Source organism: Leptodactylus fuscus, chromosome 1 (assembly GCF_031893055.1).
Source record: "Leptodactylus fuscus isolate aLepFus1 chromosome 1, aLepFus1.hap2, whole genome shotgun sequence".
NCBI lineage: Eukaryota > Metazoa > Chordata > Amphibia > Anura > Leptodactylidae > Leptodactylus > Leptodactylus fuscus.
This window is the reverse complement of record NC_134265.1, coordinates 152,305,903-152,327,940: the sequence shown is the minus strand read 5'-3', so window position 1 is coordinate 152,327,940 and position 22,038 is coordinate 152,305,903. Positions and strand designations below refer to the sequence as shown.

The following is a 22,038-nucleotide window of genomic DNA, read 5'->3' as shown; positions in this document are numbered from 1 at the left end:
GGAAGCTCTTCTGGCTGCATAGCACATAGAGAAATTGGCAAAACAGAAGTAATATGTCCTAAGGCTGAGTTCACATATGTTTGGCAATCTGGCATAGTTTCTCTCCACCGTGGTGTAGAAACAAAATAAGTAATCGGATGCCAAAAGAGGCTGACTTCTGCCACCTCACACAAACTAACACCAATATCCCCCTGCAGAGAGCAGGAAACATTGCGTACGGTTTAAGAGCCAGACGGGTGACCCAAAAAAACAAACAAAAAAAAAAAGTGCACAAAAACTAGTCTTGCGTGGACTATGGCTCAGGTTTAAACTACTGGATGGACATAGATATCCCATTCTGAAAAATGGGGCATCAGGTAGGTTACATCTGCTACAATATGCTAAAAATTTAATTTAGACTAAGGTCTCATGTCGTGGAAAAGTTAAACACTTCTTGTTGCAGATTTTCTTGAACCAAACCCAGGAGTGACTACAAAAAGAAAGGGAAATACATACTTCTACCTTATGCTTAATCCATACCAGGCTTTGGCTCAAAAAAAAAAAAAAAAAAAAAAAATTATAAAAATGGATCTCCGCCTTAGACCTCTAGTGTTACTTTTAAGTCTTTTTTAAGCCAAAATTCTGACACATTTAGCTTACTAGAGCTACTTCACTGACTCACCAGGCACGCTTGGGAGATTGCAGTGTTAAGAGGATGGCTAACATTAAGAAAGATATGTTTTGTGAATGACTCTGAATGAAACTACACATAAAGAATGACCAGACCATGAGCCATGAGTTGTAATGGTTTCCTTGAGGTCTGGTTGAGGGCCATTATTTAATTCCAGTCTTTAAAACAATGTATTGATTTACTGTAAGTCCTTATTTAAAGAGGACCTTTCATCAGATTGGGCACAGGCAGTTCCATATACTGCTGAATTCAGCGCACTATCGGCTTTCCCGATCTGTGCCCCGGGTAAAGCGCTATTGGTCCCGGTACTGTAGCTCTTTACGGTCAGGTACGTCCTTCTCCACAGCAGCGCCTATCGCGCTGTGCTGTGTGAGCAGGGAGGAACGCCCCCCTCCCTCTGCTCACAGTGCTCGTCCATAGATAAGTATTATCAGGAGGGGAGGGAGCGTTCCTCCCCGCTCACACTGCACGGCGTGATAGGCGCTGCTGTGGAGAAGGACGTACCTGACAGACTGTCAGGAACGTCTTTCTGACTGTAAAGAGACCGATAGCGCTTTACCCGGGGCACAGATCAGGAAAGCCGATAGTGCGCTGAATTCAGCGCACTGTCAGCTTTCCAGCAGTATATAGAACTGCCTGTGCCCAATCTGATGAAAGGTCCTCTTTAAGAAATGCCCAACTTGCCCAGAGATCAAGTTTTTACAGCACATAAAGCAAAGGTTCCAGCCTGGTCTTCACACCAAATCCAAGTGAACAGCAGGAGAGGTACAGTACTCTGCCACTGCCACACTGTAGAAGATGGAGCATTCTGCCACAGGTTACTTAGGTCCCACACACATGACCATAGTTAGTTGCCATATATTATCCACAATGACATTTTCTATTGCCCGATATCCACTTCTGTTAGTTTTTATGTGTCTGGATTGTAGACTAGAGCCAAACAATATCGAGAAGTATGGGTCAGTGAAACTCAACGATGACACAGATAGCAGTCAGTGTGCTATCTGTTCTGTTTGTACTGACTCACACTGCACTGTATAGTACCTGGCACCAAGGGCTGCCCAGAACAGTCGATTGGTATAGGGCCCAGGAGTCAGACCCTCACTGATCTGATTCTGATTACCCTTCCTGTCGATAGGTTTCTCAGTATCAAAACTGACCAGGGGACTAGAAAACTGGCATTTTCCAGAAAAGACAGGAATTGGTGAGAATAAAAGCAACAATATTAATCTACCCCTGGTCTTCGGTTCCTTTGTTACATGCTCCATCATATCATGTGCCCACACTGGCTGGGCCAGGTGACTGCTGTGACCAATCCCATGTCATCACTACCAAGCCCGTAACCGCAGCGGGTAGTGGTCAGACGCAGAGCTTCTTCACATCTAACCCAACTAGTGCTGGTACAGAATTTAATGACCTGACAGGCAAACATCACTACCTTTTTTAATAGCTCCAAAGAGTCCATTTGCAGATTGACAAAAACAGATATATCAGTAACAGACAATAATTTACAAGTGAAAAACACTGATAAAGATGACCCTAGCCATCTATCAATCTGTGGGTTGATATGCTGTGTTCTGGTGGCAGACTCCCTCTAACTGGAGATTGGCGTTCACCATCCGAGAAACAGAGTTATGAAAGTAACCACAATACAGTTGTGAACAGAGCCTAAGCCTACAAGTCTTTTTTTTTTTTTTCACATCTGTTTTGCACTCAAGGGATGGCTATTTCATGGTTGGTCCATGAAAGCAGACAAAAAACATGACATTTGACCTATTTTGGCAATGTTACAATGGACATTGAATTTAATCACAACTGCTATTCACCAACGTACAAATATAGCGAATAAGTGAATGTTTAGTGAATAAGTGAAAGTGAAATATTAGTGAATAAGAAATAAGAAAAAAAATTTCAATAAAAAAAAAAAAAAAAAATTATCCCTGCCAAATACTACAACTCAAAAAAAAAAGATAAAAAAAAAAAATGCAGACGAAGAAGGAAAAAAAAAATGCAATAAAGTCCAAAACTTTATTAATAGTGGAGAAGCACACATCTGAAAATCATTTTGGGTAAAATAATGCACAATATGCCATCAGAGTAATACTTGTGGTGAAGAACAAGAGGCTGAGATGCCAAGAACCAACACAATCTGATACATCCTAACTGTTGTATACGCTCAATATGCACAGATTACTACAGAAGATATTGCCAGGTATACCATACACTAAAATACTATAGAAGTCTGCATGGAGCATGCTCTTTACCTCTATGAAAGGCATTGTTTCTGCAATCCCCATTCAGAAATTACTGCATTAGACCTGTCACATGTGAATATACCCCAACAAATTCATTAGCTGTGAATACTGAATGCAGGAAGCAAGCAGAGCACTTTGTCAATTTTTCGCTTCAGAAAAAAAAAGAAAAAGGCATGACTCCAAAATAACTAGCTTCTATATGGACTATGGAAAGGGGGAATAAAATAAATAAAATCCAGAAATAAGAGCATATAGATTGCAAATAAATTCCGTACTTTAAAGTAAATGGTGACTACGAGATTAACTACTAGGCATATCTGCCAAAGTGTGACTGTGGGAGAGAAGAGTCAGATGTACCTGGTTGTCATGTTACATAGTAGATGAGGTTGGATGAAGACATCAGTCCATCAAGTCCAACCTATAACCCTATAATCCCCTACAGTGTTGATCCAGAGGAAGGAAAAAAAAAACAAAAAAAAAAAAAAACACGAGGCTCATGCCAATTGCCCAATTTCAGGGGAAAAAAATTCCTTTACAACTCCAGTTTGGTCTTGGCAATCACATAAACCATATTCTGCAAAGTTCAGCAAATTATACGGTCAACAGCCTGTTCACATAGTGGAATCTGCCGCCGATATTGGGGCTCGATCCAGCTTCAGATTCCACAGCTCTGGTCAAGCCCAGTCATCTGAGCCTTAGCAGCAGAAAGCCACTTTGGCATTCTGATGTGGGAAACCGGAAAATAGAGAGGAATCTGAGGCGTATGTTCAGACAGAGGAATCCGGCACTTTATGGTGGATTCTGCCTCAAAGTCAGCACCAAATTCCCTCCTGAATTTGACTCCCAGGTCTTATTCATTCCTGCTGCCGATTCAGCCACAGAATCTGCGGTGTAAGACATTTCATGGATTAGGTCCATTCATCAGAGAATAATCAGTAAGTAAAAGCCACAGAACCGCCATGTGAACTTACCCCAAATATCTCCTGACATAGAGTGACCTCCTGATAAGCACTGAGATGAAAGTAAGGAGATACCCCTCAGAATCAGAAAAAGGCATGACTGTTTCGCTGTAGAAGATCCCATCCGACATGGCAAGTTATCACCTACCCACTTGAAAAGGGCCAACAGCTTGCATGGATGGGTACCACATTGATCCTCAGAAACTAGCTCCTGCCTCCCCCATTCACAATGCTCTGCTACCTCTGGCAGACTCAAACAAAACAGTGAAAGCCCCTGATTCCATCATTCAGCCCCTATCCAGTAGATATGAGGTAGCTTCTAAACTCCCTTTAACTCGGTCCTTTCTATACGTATTAGTTGAGTCCTAGCTGACAACCATTATATCTAGAGTATTCTACCTGAATGGGGTTGTCGTCATCAAAACGTCATTCCAACACATATCAGGAGTAGAGATTTCTGTAACAAATCTGTTGTGGTGTTGTAAGAGTGTATTCACACACAACAAGGGCTCATGTCCCAGCTTTCTAAGAACAGCAAACCCAACTATACACAAGAGTTTATTGGATACACAGGCCGACTATTCAGGAGTCTAGGAAAGCTGGGTGGTTGCCCTATTTGAGGAGCAGAGCACTGACACAGCCTTGTGACAGGAAGCATAGGACAGGATAATATGTCACATGAGACTCCTGAGCAGGTAATGCCTGGGTGAGACACCACTCCATACCTACTAGCACAGAGCCCCTTGTAGGGCTGAAGTATTGTAGCTACAAGGTCTATCCAATACAATGTCCTAGTGACAGACTGCTGTCAAGAGGGGCGATAACCCAAAGCTGTACGTACTGAACCTATTGTTCCTGTTATCTGCACTGAACTCTTCAGCTCCAGCACTAAGTGGCCATATGATCTGTATGAGCTCATACACCTTAGTGACTACCAGCACAGACACACAACAGCAGCAAAAGATAAAGTACGGAGAAGACGTGCAGCCAATCAGATCACTGCTTGTAAATAAAACTCTTCAGTACAACAACAAGAGCTGAATGCTTATTGGTCACAGCTTTCCCTTTCCCCGCATTAGCTGTTACTCATGCGGCCCGTCCTGTCCTATATGGGAAGCCACAACGGAAGTCATTCATGACAGGAGTCTTGTGAGAAAGAGCCGAGAGCGAAGCAGCAGCTCCAGCCTCCTCAGTCCCTACACAGAAAGCAGGACACTTACCGGAGCGCAGCAGAGTCTCACATGTGCAGAGCGCTGGGCACTGCCCTCCTGCCCATGGCACGGGCCACTTCTCCGCACAAGGAGGCACTGGTTGCTTAATAGGTGTAAGAAGTTTTCCTCCCAGAAATGACGTCTCAACACAACTCTCCACCCAGACCTGCAGCGCGGGTCCTGCACAACAAAGGAGCTGCTGGCAGCCGCTCTCACTCCTCTTTGTTCCCCGTGTGTTTGTTAGTGTTGTGTATGGAGGTGGCTGTGATTTCCCAGCACGCTACAAGTACCGGGAAAAGGAGGCGGATGTAGCGGCTGCGAGAGAAATCAGATCCTCCACTCTGACTGAGAGTGAGACTTTACAAAGCCCGGTCTCCACATATATATATATGTCTGCGGGAGTACAAAGGGAGGAGTCTGCACTTCACAGCGCTGGCTCTGCCGGTAGTGCGCCCCCTGCTGGAGACCCGCGCACTGCTCTGAGCTTCAGAGTGGGAGTCAGCCGGGATAGAGTAACGCCGTGCTGTGTGTGACTAGGACTTCTACAGAAACACATAGGGAAGTGCTGTCACTGATTCGCACACTCTGTTATCTATCTATCTATCTATCTATCTATCTATCATAAGCTATATACAGGCACTTTAGCTCCATACTTGCATCATTTCCAGATGTAACTATTAAGGGTGCAGGCTCTACATACTACAGTATCCGTAGAGTGGCTGTAATATGGCAGCCATATAAGTCTATGGGTCCCCCATACGTCTCTGATTTCATACAGAATCTAGCTAAAAAGAAATGCATCATGTTTCATGGAAACTATTACTGAGCTAGAAGTCTATAGAAGAAATATTTCTAGAGGAAAGCATCCTCTAAGCTAAGGTTAAGGCCCTACTGGGCAGAAACGCAACGCTAAAGTGTTGCGGGAAGAACCGCAGCGTGAACACATTGCGGGTCTTCCCGCAGCGTTTTAAACAGAAAGGTCACACAGTTTTTCCTCTGCGGACTTTCTGTTACAATTATATCTATGAGAAGCTGCCGGCGTTTCCATAGATATAATTGACATGCTGTGATTTTCAAAACCGCAACGGCCAAATCGCACCGTTTCTGGCCTAAGGCCCACGTTGCGGAAAAGCTGCTTCCTTTGTTGCAGATTTTTCTGTGTTTTTTGAGCCAAAGACAAGAGTGGCTTTAAGTGGAATGGGAAATATTTAGGAAGCACACGTCTTGTTTCTGCTAATATCAATCCAGGCTTTGGCAAAAAAAAAAAAAAAAAAAGGAGCGATATCTGCAACAAAAAAGCAGCTTTTTCGCAACATGGGTCTATAGACTAAAGAGGTTTACTGGCTCCAAATGGAGTTTTCATAGTGATGGTCTATCCGTAGGATGAGTCATCAGTATCTGAACTGTTGGGATCTGATGCTTAGACCTTGAACACTTCAGCTGTTGCGGCTGGCCCCCATGCAGTGGACAGGGAGCAGGTATAGTCTGTTCCTATTCAAGCAGCAGGAATACAACAGCCTTGTCCACAGGATAGTGATGGCTCCAGGAAATTGCATATTATTTTAATACAAGCAGCTTGTATGCATGGCCCATCCCTTGTAACAACTTCCAGAGCCTAGAGACTGCTGGAACAGCTAATCTGTATGGGGTTCTGTTGTCAGCCCCCCCACAGATCACATACTGATAAAATATCTTGTGGATAGGTCTGTATATAAAGTCCATTTAGGGCTGTGAAAGTATTTAGTTGTATACATCCAGAGGTTACAATGTAGATGTATACACAAATGTGTACACAAAGACTAAGAACACTGGTCATTTTAAGACGCTGAGGAAATTTGGATATTTTAAGTAGTTTATCAATCATGGCTTACAGTGTTGGCCAAAAGTATTGGCACCCCTGCAATTCTGTCAGATTATACTCATTTTCTTCCAGAAAATGATTGCAATCACAAATTCTTTGGTATTATTATCTTCTTTTAATTTGTCTTCAATAGAAAACGACAAAAAGAATTGTCAAAAAGCCAAATTGGATATAATTCCACACCAAACATAAAAAAGGGGGTGGACAAAAGTATTGGCACTGTTTGAAAAATCATGTGATGCTTCTCTAATGTGTGTAATTAACAGCACCTGTTACTTACCTGAGGCTCCTAACAAGTGGTGGCAATAACTAAATCACACTTGCAGCCAGTTGAAATGGATTACAGTTGACTCAACCTCTGTCCTGTGTCCTTGTGTGACCACATTGAGCATGGAGAAAATAAAGAAGACCAAAGAACTGTCTGAGGACTTGAGAAGCAAAATTGTGAGGAAGCATGAGCAATCTCAAAGCTACAAGTCCATCTCCAAAGACCTGAATGTTCCTGTGTCTACCGTGCGCAGTGTCATCAAGAAGTTTAAAGCCCATGGCACTGTGGCTAACCTCCCTAGATGTGGACGGAAAAGAAAAATTGACGAGAGATTTCAACGCAAGATTGTGCGGATGGTGGATAAAGAACCTCGACTAACATCCAAACAAGTTCAAGCTGCCCTGCAGTCAGAGGGCACAACAGTGTCACCCCGTACTATCCGTCGGCGTCTGAATGAAAAGGGACTGTATGGTAGGATACCCAGGAATACTCCACTTCTTACCCAGAGACATAAAAAAGCCAGGCTGGAGTTTGCCAAAACTTACCTGAGAAAGCCAAAAACGTTTTGGAAGAATGTTCTCTGGTCAGATGAGACAAAAGTAGAACCTTTTGGGAAAAGGCATCAACATAGAGTTTACAGGAAAAAAAAGAAGCCTTCAAAGAAAAGAACACGGTCCCTACAGTCAAACATGGTGGAGGTTCCCTGATGTTTTGGGGTTGCTTTGCTGCCTCTGGCACTGGACTGCTTGACCGTGTGCATGGCATTATGAAGTCTGAAGACTACCAACAAATTTTGCAGCATAATGTAGGGCCCAGTGTGAGAAAGCTGGGTCTCCCTCAGAGGTCATGGGTCTTCCAGCAGGACAATGACCCAAAACACACTTCAAAAAGCACTAGAAAATGGTTTGAGAGAAAGCACTGGAGACTTGTAAAGTGGCCAGCAATGAGTCCAGACCTGAATCCCATAGAACACCTGTGGAGAGATCTCAGAATGGCAGTTTGGAGAAGGCACCCTTCATATCTCAGGGACCTGAGCAGTTTGCCAAAGAAGAATGGTCTAAAATTCCAGCAGAGCATTGTAAGAAACTCATTGATGGAAGCGGTTGTTCGCAGTTATTTTGTCTAAAGGTTGTGCTACCAAGTATTAGGCTGAGGGTGCCAATACTTTTGTCCGGCCCATTTTTGGAGTTTTGTGTAAAATGATCAATGATTTGACTTTTTTTTTCATTCTCTTTTGTGTTTTCTCATTGCAAGCAAAATAAATGAAGATATTAATACCAAAGAGTTTGTGCTTGCAATCATTTTCTGGAAGAAAAGGAGTATTATCTGACAGAATTGCAGGGGTGCCAATACTTTTGGCCAACACTGTACAATACTATCCTCATTGCTGTAAGTGACTGCCCTTGACAAACAGCAGATCAATACATTGAGCTATGCTTTTGCACATATAGCAATATACTAATACAGCCAAAACTAGCAAATGTGCATCTGTCAGGTCATACGTTACAGATTTTATTTGAAGCCCCAAATGTATATTTTTGTGGGAAAAAAAACAATTTGCTGTGTTTAATATTTTTGGTCGTTGTCAGATGTAGTTTGGCATACTAGAAGCAAAAGCCACAAAGCAAGGCCCAGATTGATCTGCCAATTGTTGTTCGTTTAACTTATGGCTTTATTGGCCAACAGAAAAACCTTCAGAGGCCAATTGGACTGGCAAGTGATTCAGAAAATTACTGTCTCTCTAATGTATGACTAGACTGAAAAAGCCTCTCTCTCTCTAAATATACATATTCATATATTTTCCTGGAGACACACATTTTATATCCCCCCTCCCTAATCCTCCTTCCTGACCTTGGACCATAAGAACAATATGGCCCATTCATTAAGACCAGTGTTTTATACATGAGCATGTAGCCTGGCCATGATTAAACAAATGAAGGGAAAATGGATGACAACTGAATGCTGCCTGTGCCTCTGTGTATGGGCAGAGGGTTAAAACTTAAAGCTGGTGGTCCCCAATACAAACTATGTTATAGGGCCCCCTCTTAAGATGTGCTGAGGCTCCAGGGCTCAGTAGTGATTGCTATCTCTATACCTCTATGGCTAAGCCCCTGTGTATGGGGCCATAGAAAGGAATGAGGCAGTCTGCTAACCATAAAAAAAATCTAGCACACTGACACTGCATCCGATAATGCATCCGATAATGTTCATGAGGCCTTTATCTGAGCTTGGCTGGCATCAGATGTTCCACAGTTTTTAAAGGAATTTTCCATGAAAGCAAATTATCCCCTTTCCATATAATAGTGGATCACTTACACATTAGTGGGGTTCTGACTGCTTAGGCACCAACTAATCAGGAGAATGGGGAACATTTGTTTGTAATTCTGAATGGAGAAGTGGTTGGCTATCTCTAGCACTCCCATTGAAATGATTGGAATGGTACACTGCTGCTTAGAAGGGAAAACTCCTTTACGAGACCCTTTGAAGAATACTGGCACATACTGGAAGAAGAATACATCAGAAATTAAAACTAAAAACACTAGAAAAATTAATAATCTTTAATATATTGGTCCATGAAGGTCTCACCTCTGTTCGCTTTGCCCCATCCGCTTTCTTAGTAGGTGGCACAGAAAAAGGCCACACTTACCCAATACCAGATGATACATGGCTATGCAGGATGCTAGCACGCAAACCCCGATTGCATAATATGATAAAAAGAGCACAGGAGCAAAATATTAATGAAACATTAACTAACACACATACAATATATGAGGGGGTGGATGCCACATACTATTAGGCTCCATTCACACAGAGTAACGCCAGGCGTCATTTGTGTGTAATTTGTGTGTCTTTTACGGCCGTCATAAAACGTTTACATAGAGTTCTATAGGAAAAGATGGCCGTCATTTACGGCCGTCATTGTAATGACGGCCGTAAATTACGGATGTCTTTTCCTATAGAACTCTATGTAAACGTTTTATGACGGCCGTAAAAGACACACAAATTACACACAAATGACGCCTGGCGTTACTCTGTGTGAATAGAGCCTTAGATGGTTATGAGGGCCCCCTCTACCACCCCAAATCGAACAGAACAGTCTCACATTTTGGGTGCTGTCCCACTGTTCCTTGCGCAGGCAGTGATTTCAACTCTATATGTGTCCTTATAACACAGATAGAGGTTGAATATCATAGAGGAGAACAGAGTCTTTGGATGATGTTGTGTGCAGCAAGGAAGCGCCGATCCACAGACATTACAGCCGGAGCCTGCAGGTCTGTGGGAACGAGGTTCGGTGAGTATTCTATGTTTATGTGTTTTTTATAATTTAACTTAATATTGGTGGCCGAGGGAGCTGGGAAAACTAATTTAAGGGGGGCCATTGGGGGGCTCATTTTCAAAAAGTTTGCACAGGGCCCCCGCATTGCATTAAAATGGCCCTGCCCACCATTCCTGAGCAACCAATGCCGTTAGTTTTGACACTTGATATTCTACACAGTCTCTCTGCTGTCAGGTAGGCAATGTCAGGCAGGAGCAGGTAAGGGATTCAGAGTTTCAATCAGACTTTCACAGTATCAGAATCACAGCCCTTGCCTTCTGACAGTACAGAATCTAACTGTACATATTGCTCAGGAAAAGTAAGGCCTAGAGATAACATTCCAACTGTGTCAGAATCAGTGGAGTGACGCCTATTAAATGACGCAAAGAATTGGACTTGGCGGAGGTGATGAAACACCCTCTTTAAATAGATGCTAAATATGTTGCAGATTTCATAGGAAATAGGGTCTGTCACTAGACCTTGTGCAAAAACTGAACTTGGACATCCCTGTGTAACCTCCCCCTATTGGCCCTCTGCTACTATCCATTTATTTTCATATCTTTCTTGGGCCAGACTACTATGAAGGTTTATTCACATATCTGTACACACAAGCTCCCCATCATTCTCATCCACTGTCAGTTCTCCCCACACAGTAATCGAGCCCTTTTTTGTGCCACAGCCCCCTTCACAGATTTCTCTGAGACTAAACGCTGATCAACTAACTTTTTGTCATTAAATGGATCATTTTCTCCTTTCTGACAGTGAGGCTAAGACCTCACATTGCAGAAACTAAGAGTTTTTGTTGAAGATTTTGCTGCTTTTTTTTTTTAGCCAAACTCAGTTTACTTTTGTAACTACTTTTTGATAAAGTACTTTTTGATGAAGTTGTGCATGCAAGATTTTATCTTCCTTTACAAAGGTAAACAAACAAAAAGGAAACTAATTTCCTTCATGTTGTTTACATTAGAGTCAATGGGAAAGGACACAATTTAATGTCAGTTGTTGTCATCCTATGATGGAAGACAGCAACGGACATTAACAGCGGTAGTGTAAAGGCCCCCTAAACCTACAGAAACATCTGTAGGGGTTTATATTGGGGAATACAGGAACAGGCTGGTTCTTGTTCACTTGAACATGTGTTCAACTGAGTTGTAAATTGTCTAGGAATTCCACAAACTTCCACTAGATGGTGATGTAACTCTTATATCTTTTTATTTAGTTATAAAACTACAAGTGTCTTCCCATTATTTTACTCTAGCTAATATGAGATTTCTTTTTACAAGAATGTTTAGTATGTTATAGAATATATTACAAATATAATGTCACTAACCACAATTGATGCAGCTAATAACCAGGAATTATGTCTGATGATTCTGATTCCTTCGATCTTCATGCTTGTAGTATGGAGCATACAGTTAGATTTAGAAATATTTGGACATTGACGCAATCTCCATGATTTAGGCTTTGCATTTCACCACTTTGGATTTAAATGAAAACAAATGGGATGCAATTGAAGTGTAGAAGTGTTAAGGTTAAATTCAAGGGGCTGAACTAAAATATCAATTAATCTTACACAGCGTCATTATATTCCACAGTGCTTTACAGATATTGTCAACACTGTACCACATAGGGCTCACAATCGATATTCCCTATCAATATGTCTTTGGAGTGTAGCATAAAACCTACACAAACACAGAGAGAACATAAACTCCATGCACATATTGTTCTTGACTGGATTAAAATCTCAGCACCACTGAGCTAACCATTAAGTCACTGTGCTGCCCCATATCCTGTGAGATGTTTAGGAACGGCAACCATTTTTCTACAAAGCCTCATTTCAAATCTCAAAAGTATTTGAACAAATTAACGTTACCATAAATAAAATGTTCATTTTTAATACTTTTTAGAGAATCCTTTTGTAAGCAGTGACTGCCTAAAGTCTAAAACCCATAGACACCACCAAACGCTTGGTTTCTTTCCTTGGGATGCTTTGCCAGCTCTTTACTGCAGCTGTCTTCAGGTGTTGTTTGTTTGTGGATCTTTCTGCCTTAAGATTTGTCTTAAGTAAGTGAATGGCATGCTTGATCGGGTGATTGATTGAGCCATTGCATAATATTCCACTTCTTTGCCTTAAAAATCTCATAGGATGCTTTCGCAGTATGTTTTGGTTCACTGTCCATCTGTACTGTGAAGCGTGGTACCAATCAACCTTTTGGTTGAACCTAAGCAGAAAGTATATCCCTATATTCATGCGGCTGCTTCTGTCACATCATCAATAAACGCTAGTGACCTGGTGCCTTTGGAAGCCATGCATGGCCAGGCCATCACACTACCTGCACCATGTTTTACAGAGGAAATGCTGTGCTTTGGATCCGGAGCCATTCCAGGCCTTCGCCATACTTCATTCTTCCCATCAGTCTTAGTTTCATCTGTCCATATAATGCTGTTCCAGAACTGTGCTGGCTTCTTTAGATGTTCTTTGGCAAAGACTAATCTGGCTTTTTTATTTTTGAGGCTGATTAAAGATTTGCACCTTGTGGTGAACCCTCTGTATTTATGCTCATGAAGACTTCACTTTATGTACTGATACACTTACATTCGGGAGAGTGTTCTTCATGTCCATATGTTGGGAAGGGGTTTGTCATCACTGTGGATGTCCAAGCCTTATTATGTTCCGAGCTTACCAGTGCACTCTTTCTTTTACCAGAATGTGCCAAATTGTTGACTTGGCCACTTCTAACATTTCCACATTTTCATCTCTCTGATGAATTTCTTTTTTTTTTTCAGCCTAATGATGCTCTGTTTCACTTCCATTGAGAGCTCCTTTGACTGCATGTTGTTGGTTTACAGCAACAGCTTCCAAATGCAAATACCACACCTGGAATCAACTCCAGACCTTTTACCTGCTTAAATTATGATGAATTAACAAGGAATTGAAAATCTGATGCAAACCTTTTTGGTACATATGTTGATTTAAAGAAAAATCAAGTATTAGGTACTTGTTATGCCATGCAAAAATGTTGTCAACCTCCTGCGTAGAAGTATTACAATGGGATTAATACAGAAAACAGATTACCTTATTGTTACAGCTGTGTGAACCTGGCCAAATTTGTGTTCATATGTGAATTGGATGTACATTTAGCGGCTTTTGTAAGTAAAAAAAAAAAAAGAAAAATCTAATACAATAGTGCAGTATGCTGTGTAGATTGCCAGTGTAATGACCCAGTATACAGTAAGTTTCCCACAAAATTTACACACATTTTTTGATGCATAGTGTCACATATTAAGTCAGCTTAGGCCCGGGACATTAAGGACCTGACGACAGCCGCTACCGCTGCATTTTTTTCTCTTAATAGGCTGGTAACGGGCCCTATTTACTGGCAGGGATAAAAACACTGCTACTTACTGTATCTCTCCGCACTCCATACAGGCTTCGGGGCTAGTTGTGTGACATCCCTGATGTCACATGACTGGGGCCTGAGTCCCGGGTCATGTGACTTCCGGACGTCATTGAAGATGGCCGACACCACCGAGGACTGCAGCAGAGCCGGGGATAGGTAAGTGACAATGGTTTTTATGTTGGTATTTCCTCTCAGTCTCCGATTATTATACTCTGGGGTCTGAAAAGACCCCAGAATATAATAATTGTTCATGGGTGTCCACAGTGGTGCATAATACTGTGTACTGGGGCCACTATGGGGCATAATAGTGTGTGCAGGGGCCACTATGAGGCATAATACTGTGTACTGGGACCACTATGGGGCATAATAGTGTGTGCAGGGGCCACTATGGGGCATAATACTGTGTACAGGGGCCACTATGGGGCATAATAGTGTGTGCAGGGGCCACTATGGGGCATAATACTGTGTACTGGGGTCACTATGGGGAATAATACTGTGTACTGGGGTCACTATGGGGCATAATAGAGCGCGCAGGAATGCGAGGGGGGGTCGGTCGAGGTCTTCGGTGTCGGTGGGGGGGAGGGCCATGTCAAAAGTTCGCCACGGAGCCCCGCCATTCCTAGTTACGCCACTGGGCCTGGTTCATATCTGCGTTTGGTATTCCATTTAGGGAATCTGCCCCCCCCCAACAGAATACTGAACACATTAAAAAGCGGTTAGCTAAGAATCCACACGGACTCAATAGACTATAATGGGGTCCGTTTGTTTAACTCACGAATCATGCGGAGAGGAAAGTGCTGCTTGCATGTGTATGCCATGCATCTCTGCTTTTCTTTTACTTGACACCTCCTCTCTCTCCTCCTTATACATTTCTATCGGCTATATGTCATCTGATACTTTGATACATTCTGAGATCAAAACAGATTCCAAAGAAATCCCAGAGTGAGTCAAGAGGAGAAATGAGAGGAGGACAAGAGCCCAATAAGTGAAGAAAGGGGTGATGTACTGTACTTCATGCCTATTACACTGACTGGTTAGGCCACTTTGTATTAGCCGAGGTAAGAGGCTTCTGGATAATAGCTCACTTTATATCTAGCCGAGCCCTGAGAAATAGGCCTTCCATATAGAAAGGGTGTCCTTTTTATCTATTTATTTTTCTTTGGTGGATGTACAGATTTAAGTTAGTTACTTACTTTAGTATTCTGACCAGTTATGTTATAGACGTTATTATGTTTCTGGATACCAGTAGTCCTCAGTGGTCATGTGAAGTCGAGGACTTCTGGTATCCAGGCAACATTGTGAGACTGAATGGATACTGGTGATGGACAACAGAGTTTTATTTTTTATTTTACACTTCTCCCAGCCTCCACACAGGTTGCTCCAATTCCTGGACATCACCTTTAAGTTTACAAGTCTTTGTTGCCCATAGTATGAAAAAACAGGGTTAGACAGGGAGGTATGGATGATTTGAACAGGGCGCCACACAAGGTGGAGATAATCTTGGTGGATAAAGAGTGGGGGTATCTGCTCGTCAGTAGCCGCCATTTTAGCAGCAATGGAGACGTGGTCGATAGAGCATTGTGTGTTCGTGTACAACACCTTTATTGAAATGGCCGTTCTGTCATTCAAACACAGAGATGTTTCCGGATTCATTTCAGCGTTGGCCATCGTGGTCGTGTTCCGAAGTTTGACACGATAATGAAGTGGATGAATAACTTTCAACGAACAGGTTCTTTGAGACCCGGAACTGCATGAGGAGGTGACCGAACGGTACGGACCCCATAAAACATCAAAATGGTGCGTCAAGCAGTTGAAACTAGCCCTCGACGTTCGGCCGTACGGCATGCTCGTGCTCTTTGCATGTCGGACCGATCAGTTTGCCAGATTTTACACCAGGACCTGCGTTTTCATCCCTATAAGCTGATGGCTGTCCACCAGTTGCAGCAAAGCAACTACGGAAGACGATTCATACAGGAATATATGGACAAAAACGGACGCCATTTAACAGATGTAATTTTTCGTACGTAATCAATGTTTTAATTTCCCTTTTTCTTTTGTTTTTCTTTGATTTTTGTAATGGCAACATCCAAGCTACACATTGAAAAAATACAATTTGAGCTTCGTTGAAAAATGAGTTTGTAACTGTTATTTGAAATCATCCATACCTCCCTGCCTAGCCCTGTACTTCAAAATGAGCAACAAAGGATGTCTTTGTGTTAGACAATTTCAAGTCTTCTCTTATGATTTTTCTTAAATCCAACATCTTTTTGAAATATAAAATAGTACTTTGTAGTGAGGGATCCTGTTGATATTTTCTGTTGTTCGTAATTGTGGCAGCATAAAACTGCTGACAGGTTCCCTTTAACTCTTTTATATTGTTGCAGCTCCTGCCACCTTGATGACGAAGCTTCAGTATGTTATAAACTATATATGAGGGCACAGAGGTAGTTAACCTTGCACCTTCCTTCCATACCGCATCCTGAGAAATACTTCTGCAGTTGCAATATCTGTTTATACATCATAGATAAGGAATATGAAAGATGCTCAGCACAGAGAAAGAAGGCGGAAGAGAATTACAGGAAAACAATTTAGGAAAATGGAGGAAGATATTTATCTTTACATACAGGAAGCAAGATTACTATCTCAGGGTTAATATAACATCAGTGGTAGTTCAAATGACAACGAAGCAGTGATTTTGACAGTATCAAATAGGGGATAATTCAACAGTCCCATACTTTGGACCATAATAAAATTTTACAAACTGGACATACATGGGCCAATTTCAAATACATATTTGATCATACTAGCAGCCAATACACTGAGAATGGTATAAGAAGTAGACTGTCCTGTTCTCTGTGTAATATCAGACCAGGTACTCCAGACCAAATCACATTTATCTGAATGGTAGCTAAGCTGAAGGTCAGCCTTTAACCCCCTAACAGTCACATTACAAAAATCCTCCCAAAAATGACTGTTTCATTACATATTTTATGGCTTATGTAAATCTAGCTGCCACGTAAACCTGGTGCCTTCTCTGCATTTTAACCCTTTGTTGATGTAACACATTTTAGCCTTAAGGGTGCACTAACACGGTGGAAAATGGCGAAGAATGTGGTTTGGAATCCGCCTCAGATTCAGCGCTGAAAAAAAAGCCTCCCATTGACTTAAATGGGTTTTTTCATGTATGGTGTTTGTAATGTATCTTTTTGTCTGTATTTGAACCCTACAAATTGTACAGTGCTGCAGGATATGGTGGCACTATATAAATAAAATTTATTATTATTATATTATTACTGAAAGTACTTAATTTTAGGGGTTGTTATGGATGTGGCTCTCTGATTGACAATTGGGGGCTGATATCATGAAGAAAAGTCCATGGTACTCATGGAGTCATTCGAGGTGACAGGGACAGAAGAATAAGAAATCCTTTTCCTCCTCCTACAGCTGTGTGTGTTCTCCTGCACACTGATTAAACTGAAAACTGCAAGTACATTCAGTAAGGAGCGCCCCTCCTTACAGCAACGCCTATAGCACTGTACTGTGAGAGCAGGGAGGAACATATCCCTCCATAGACGAGTACTGGGGGGGGGGTGTTCCTTCCCACTCTCACAGTACAGCGCTATAGGCGCTGCTGTGAGGAAGGGTGTTCCTGACTGACTGTCAAGAACGCCCTTCTGACGGTGAAGAGCTACGGTACTGGCACCGATAGCTCTTCACCTGGGGCATAGAATTCAGTGTACTGTTTGAGTATGTTGTTTTTTATATTGTAGCAGTGATTATTTAACTTAAAGGGATTCTACCATTAAAACCTTTTTTTTTGTGGATAAGAGGTCGGAATAGCCTTTAGAAAGGCTATTCGTCTCTTACCTTTAGACGTGATCTCCGCTGCTCCATTCCTTAGAAATACCAGTTTTTACCGGTATGCAAATTAGTTCTCTCGCAGTGATGCGGGCAGGCCCCAGCACTCAAATAGCGATGAGGGCGTCCCCACCGCTGCAGAGAATTGTCTCCAGCGCCGCCTCCTTCTTCGTCCACAGCGTCATTTTCAATGTCTTCTTCCGGAGCAGGCTCGTAACTTCTAGGTGTTGGGCCTTGAGCAGAGCAGACTGCGCAGGCGTATAGGCCACAGGAAAATGGCCGCTTGCACAGTATTGTTAGCGGGCATTTTCCCATGGCCTGTGCGCCTGCGCAGTCTGCTCTGCTCAAGGCCTGACACCTAGAAGTTACGAGCCTGCGCCAGAAGAAGACATTGAAGATGACACTGCGGACGAAGAAGGAGGCGGCGCTGGAGAAAATTCTCTGGCAGCGGTGGGGACGCCCTCATCACTGTTTGAGCGCTGGGGCCTGCCCCATCGCTGCGAGAGAACTCATTTGCATACCGGTAAAAAACGGTATTTCTAAGGAATGGAGCAGCGGAGATCACGTCAAAAGGTAAGAGACGAATAGCCTTTCTAAAGGCTATTCTGACGTCTTATCCACACAAAAAAAAAGCTTTTAATGGTAGAATCCCTTTAATATGTATGGTAAGTGTAGTACGTCCAATATACTGTAAATTGCAAAACCACTGTATCAGATATATAACAAATGATGATGCGCAACTGAAATGTACCTTAATGATAAAAATGCTCACCTATGCTCTAGGGTCTGTCAGGTAAAAAAGATCTCTCAATAAAGGATTGCTTTGTAAAATCATCCAATGCTTATTTAAAATATCTTTAATTTTGTAATGTCACAAAGGTATGTTTATTAAAGTTACCTTCACTATTATCATAATCATCACCACTGGTGCCACTTCTAGAACCCAATTGCCCTTTATCATGTGTATGTCTAGACATATTGAGTAAACACTCATTTTATGAGATTCCTTTTGTTTTGACATATGCATCTTTAATCACCCCCTTAGGTTATTTTTTTTAATCCAAATACCTTCCACAAAAGATGGCAGCCTGCCGTTTAAAATCACCATTCAAAGCACTATTCTTACAAATATTGTCCATATGGTACATTTCTCTGTCAGTGTAGAAGATATAGTACAAAAGATTTGTATCTATGGCTTTAAAAAAAAATTTTTTGTAGTAATAGAGTTGTCAGGTAATTAAAAAACCTAAGATCTCTATGTCTATATATGACAAAGAATGGTTCAACATAAATGATATACCTTAAGTAATATTATATTTATGTTACAAATTCCACAAATACCTGCATTTCTGCTATGTAGCCTGATCAAATAAAAAAGGTCATCAACAAACCTCTTCTAAAAAATAATATTATTGGCAAAGGGGGACTGCACGGCACAATTGGACCCAATGTGCCCCATGAACAAATTAGCAAGTTCCCATTGTGTAGAGCGACCTCTACCTATAGATAACATCACTAAATAAAAAAAAAATACGTTTTAAACTGAATTCTATGCCAGAGAAAGTAATAATAGGAATAATACTGCTGCCGACAAAAATATCTCTAATAGCTAGTATTCCTTTAACTCCTTCCCACATTTTCACATACATGTACATCAGGAAATGCAGGTAATTACCACATCCCCATGTACTGTACATGTACATGGTGGTTATTGCAGGGGCTTTGAAGCAGACCCCATGCAATCACTATGGGAGCCCAACTGTAACTGACAGCAAGGCTCCCGCTGCAACAGATTCTGTGGCTCCCTTAAGACTCTGTGGTCAATAGTGACTACAGCATCTTAGGCGTTTGTCAGTGTAACTGGCACTCCCAAAGGGCCCCTGCAATGCAAACATAGGGTGCTGATGGGTTGCAATAGCCTGTGACTGCCATAATAAACGTTCTAATAGGTCCTGCTAGAGGCATGTCCTAATAGAATGCCAGTTACAAGTTGGTAATAGGTACAATACACCGCAATACACATGTATTGTAGTGTATTGGGCAGGTGATTGAACTTCCTAGTGCTAAAGTAACCTAGGAAAGCTTGAAAAAAGTTAATAAAATATTTTTTAAGCAGACCAAAAATAAACTCCATTATCCCCAATAAAATGTTTTGCAGGTTTTAAAAAATAATAATGAAAGAAAACATACACATATGTTGTGTACATCCATAACAACTCAACATATAATATTATTACACTATTTCACTGGCATGATAAATAGCATAATTTTTTTTTAAAAAAAGCCAATATCACCATTTTTGTTTATCCCAGCAGCCAAAAAAACAATGAAAATTTTATATGACCCAACAAAAAAAGAGAGCCATCACACAGCTCCATTGATGGAAAGATAAAAAAAGTTATGGGTTTCAGAACATCAGCTGGGCCAGTTTCTTCCACACTTATTGGCCCAAAATTTTATGGTGTCAGAGTTAGGGCTCGTTCACATCTGCACCCGGTCTCCGTTCTGCAGGTTTCCGTTTCCTGCAAAAAACAGAGCAGGAGACGGAAACCTGCAGGACTCTTTCTCACCCATTCATTTGAATGGGTGAGAAAGCTGTTCGACCGTGAGCGGCGGTGAGCGTTTTATGCTCTCCGCCGCGAAACCGTTTTTTTAAATCCGGACACAGAGTCGGACATGCAGTACTCTGTGTCCGGTTTTAAAAAAAACGGTTTCGCGGCGGAGAGCATAGAACGCTCACAACCGCTCACGGCCAGACCTGGTCTGTGGTTTCCGTCTTCTTGCATGTAGAAACCACAAGAAGGAAACCACAGAACGGAGACCAGAACGCAGGTGTGAACCTAGCGTCATCTGCTGGACTATAAGTGCACACTAAGTTCTTTTGTACGTACTGGTGCAGCCGGTGGATGTCAGTTAGCTGTTCTGACCCTGGTTGGTGCTGCAAGCTGATTTCTGGTTCATCATCTTACAGATACTGTACAGGGCCTGGCTGCTGCTGCTTTTGCTTCTCTTGACACTTGTGGCACTGACAGAGGAGGTGGAGTGCTGGTTGAGTGAGTTGGCCTGGGAATGGGCAGAGGACACTTGCCAGCAGTTGCAATTGTCTCCCTAAACGCTGTGATAACCTGGGTATATAGCCTATCCTGATAATATTCAAATTTTTGTTCCCTTTGGGAAGCAGGGAAGTAACTTTGAGTTGGAGGCATTTGAAAAAAATTTGAATAAGATCTAGGTTCTAGTGTGAGCAGGAGTTACAGGAAGTAAGAACAAAGTAATTTCCAAGACATCTGGAAGATTTCTGCTTCAATAGAGTGTACTGGTGGCATAATTGCCATGATTTAAATCTGTTTAACTAAAGAGCCTATAGACACGGTGGGGTCTTCCCTCGGTTTCAGAACCTCATCGATAAAATGGAAAGAAAAATGTACCAACATCAAGAACAAATGCAGGCAATCTCAAAGGTAAAATATATGGATTAGAAAAGATATAGAATTATTGCCCATAAACTTTTGTTTAAAAGACACTTAATGTAGAAGATAGATAGATAGATAGATAGATAGATAGATAGATAGATAGATAGGTAGATAGGTAGATAGATAGATAGATAGATAGATAGATAGATAGATAGATAGGAGAGAGATAGATAGATAGATAGATAGATAGATAGATAGATAGGAGATAGATAGATAGATAGATAGATAGGAGATAGATAGATAGATAGATAGATAGGAGATAGATAGATAGATAGATAGATAGATAGATAGATAGATAGAAGATAGATAGATAGATAGATAGGAGATAGATAGATAGATAGATAGATAGATAGATGATAGATAGATAGATAGATAGGAGATAGATAGATAGATGATAGATAGATAGATAGATAGATAGATAGATAGGAGATAGATAGATAGATAGATAGATAGATGATAGATAGATAGATAGATAGATAGATAGATAGATAGGAGATAGATAGATAGATAGATAGATAGATAGATAGATAGATAGGAGATAGATAGATAGATGATAGATAGATAGATAGATAGATAGATAGATAGATAGGAGATAGATAGATAGATAGATAGATAGATAGGTAGATAGGTAGATAGGTAGGTAGATAGATAGATAGATAGATAGATAGATAGATAGGAGATAGATAGATAGATAGATAGATAGGAGATAGATAGATAGATAGATAGGAGATAGATAGATAGATAGATAGATAGATAGATAGATAGA

General features: G+C 41.5%; 1 protein-coding gene across 1 annotated transcript in view; it reads right to left on the bottom strand.

Moving 5' to 3' along the window:
• The window catches only part of CEMIP2 (cell migration inducing hyaluronidase 2), a 100,787-nt gene extending 95,366 nt beyond the window's left edge, over window positions 1-5,421 (bottom strand). The window contains exon 1 of the mRNA XM_075278799.1: window positions 5,105-5,421. The gene's annotated coding sequence lies outside the window, so the exon portion shown is untranslated. The remainder of the gene's footprint in view (window positions 1-5,104) is intronic.
• Between the last annotated feature and the right edge of the window lie 16,617 nt (window positions 5,422-22,038).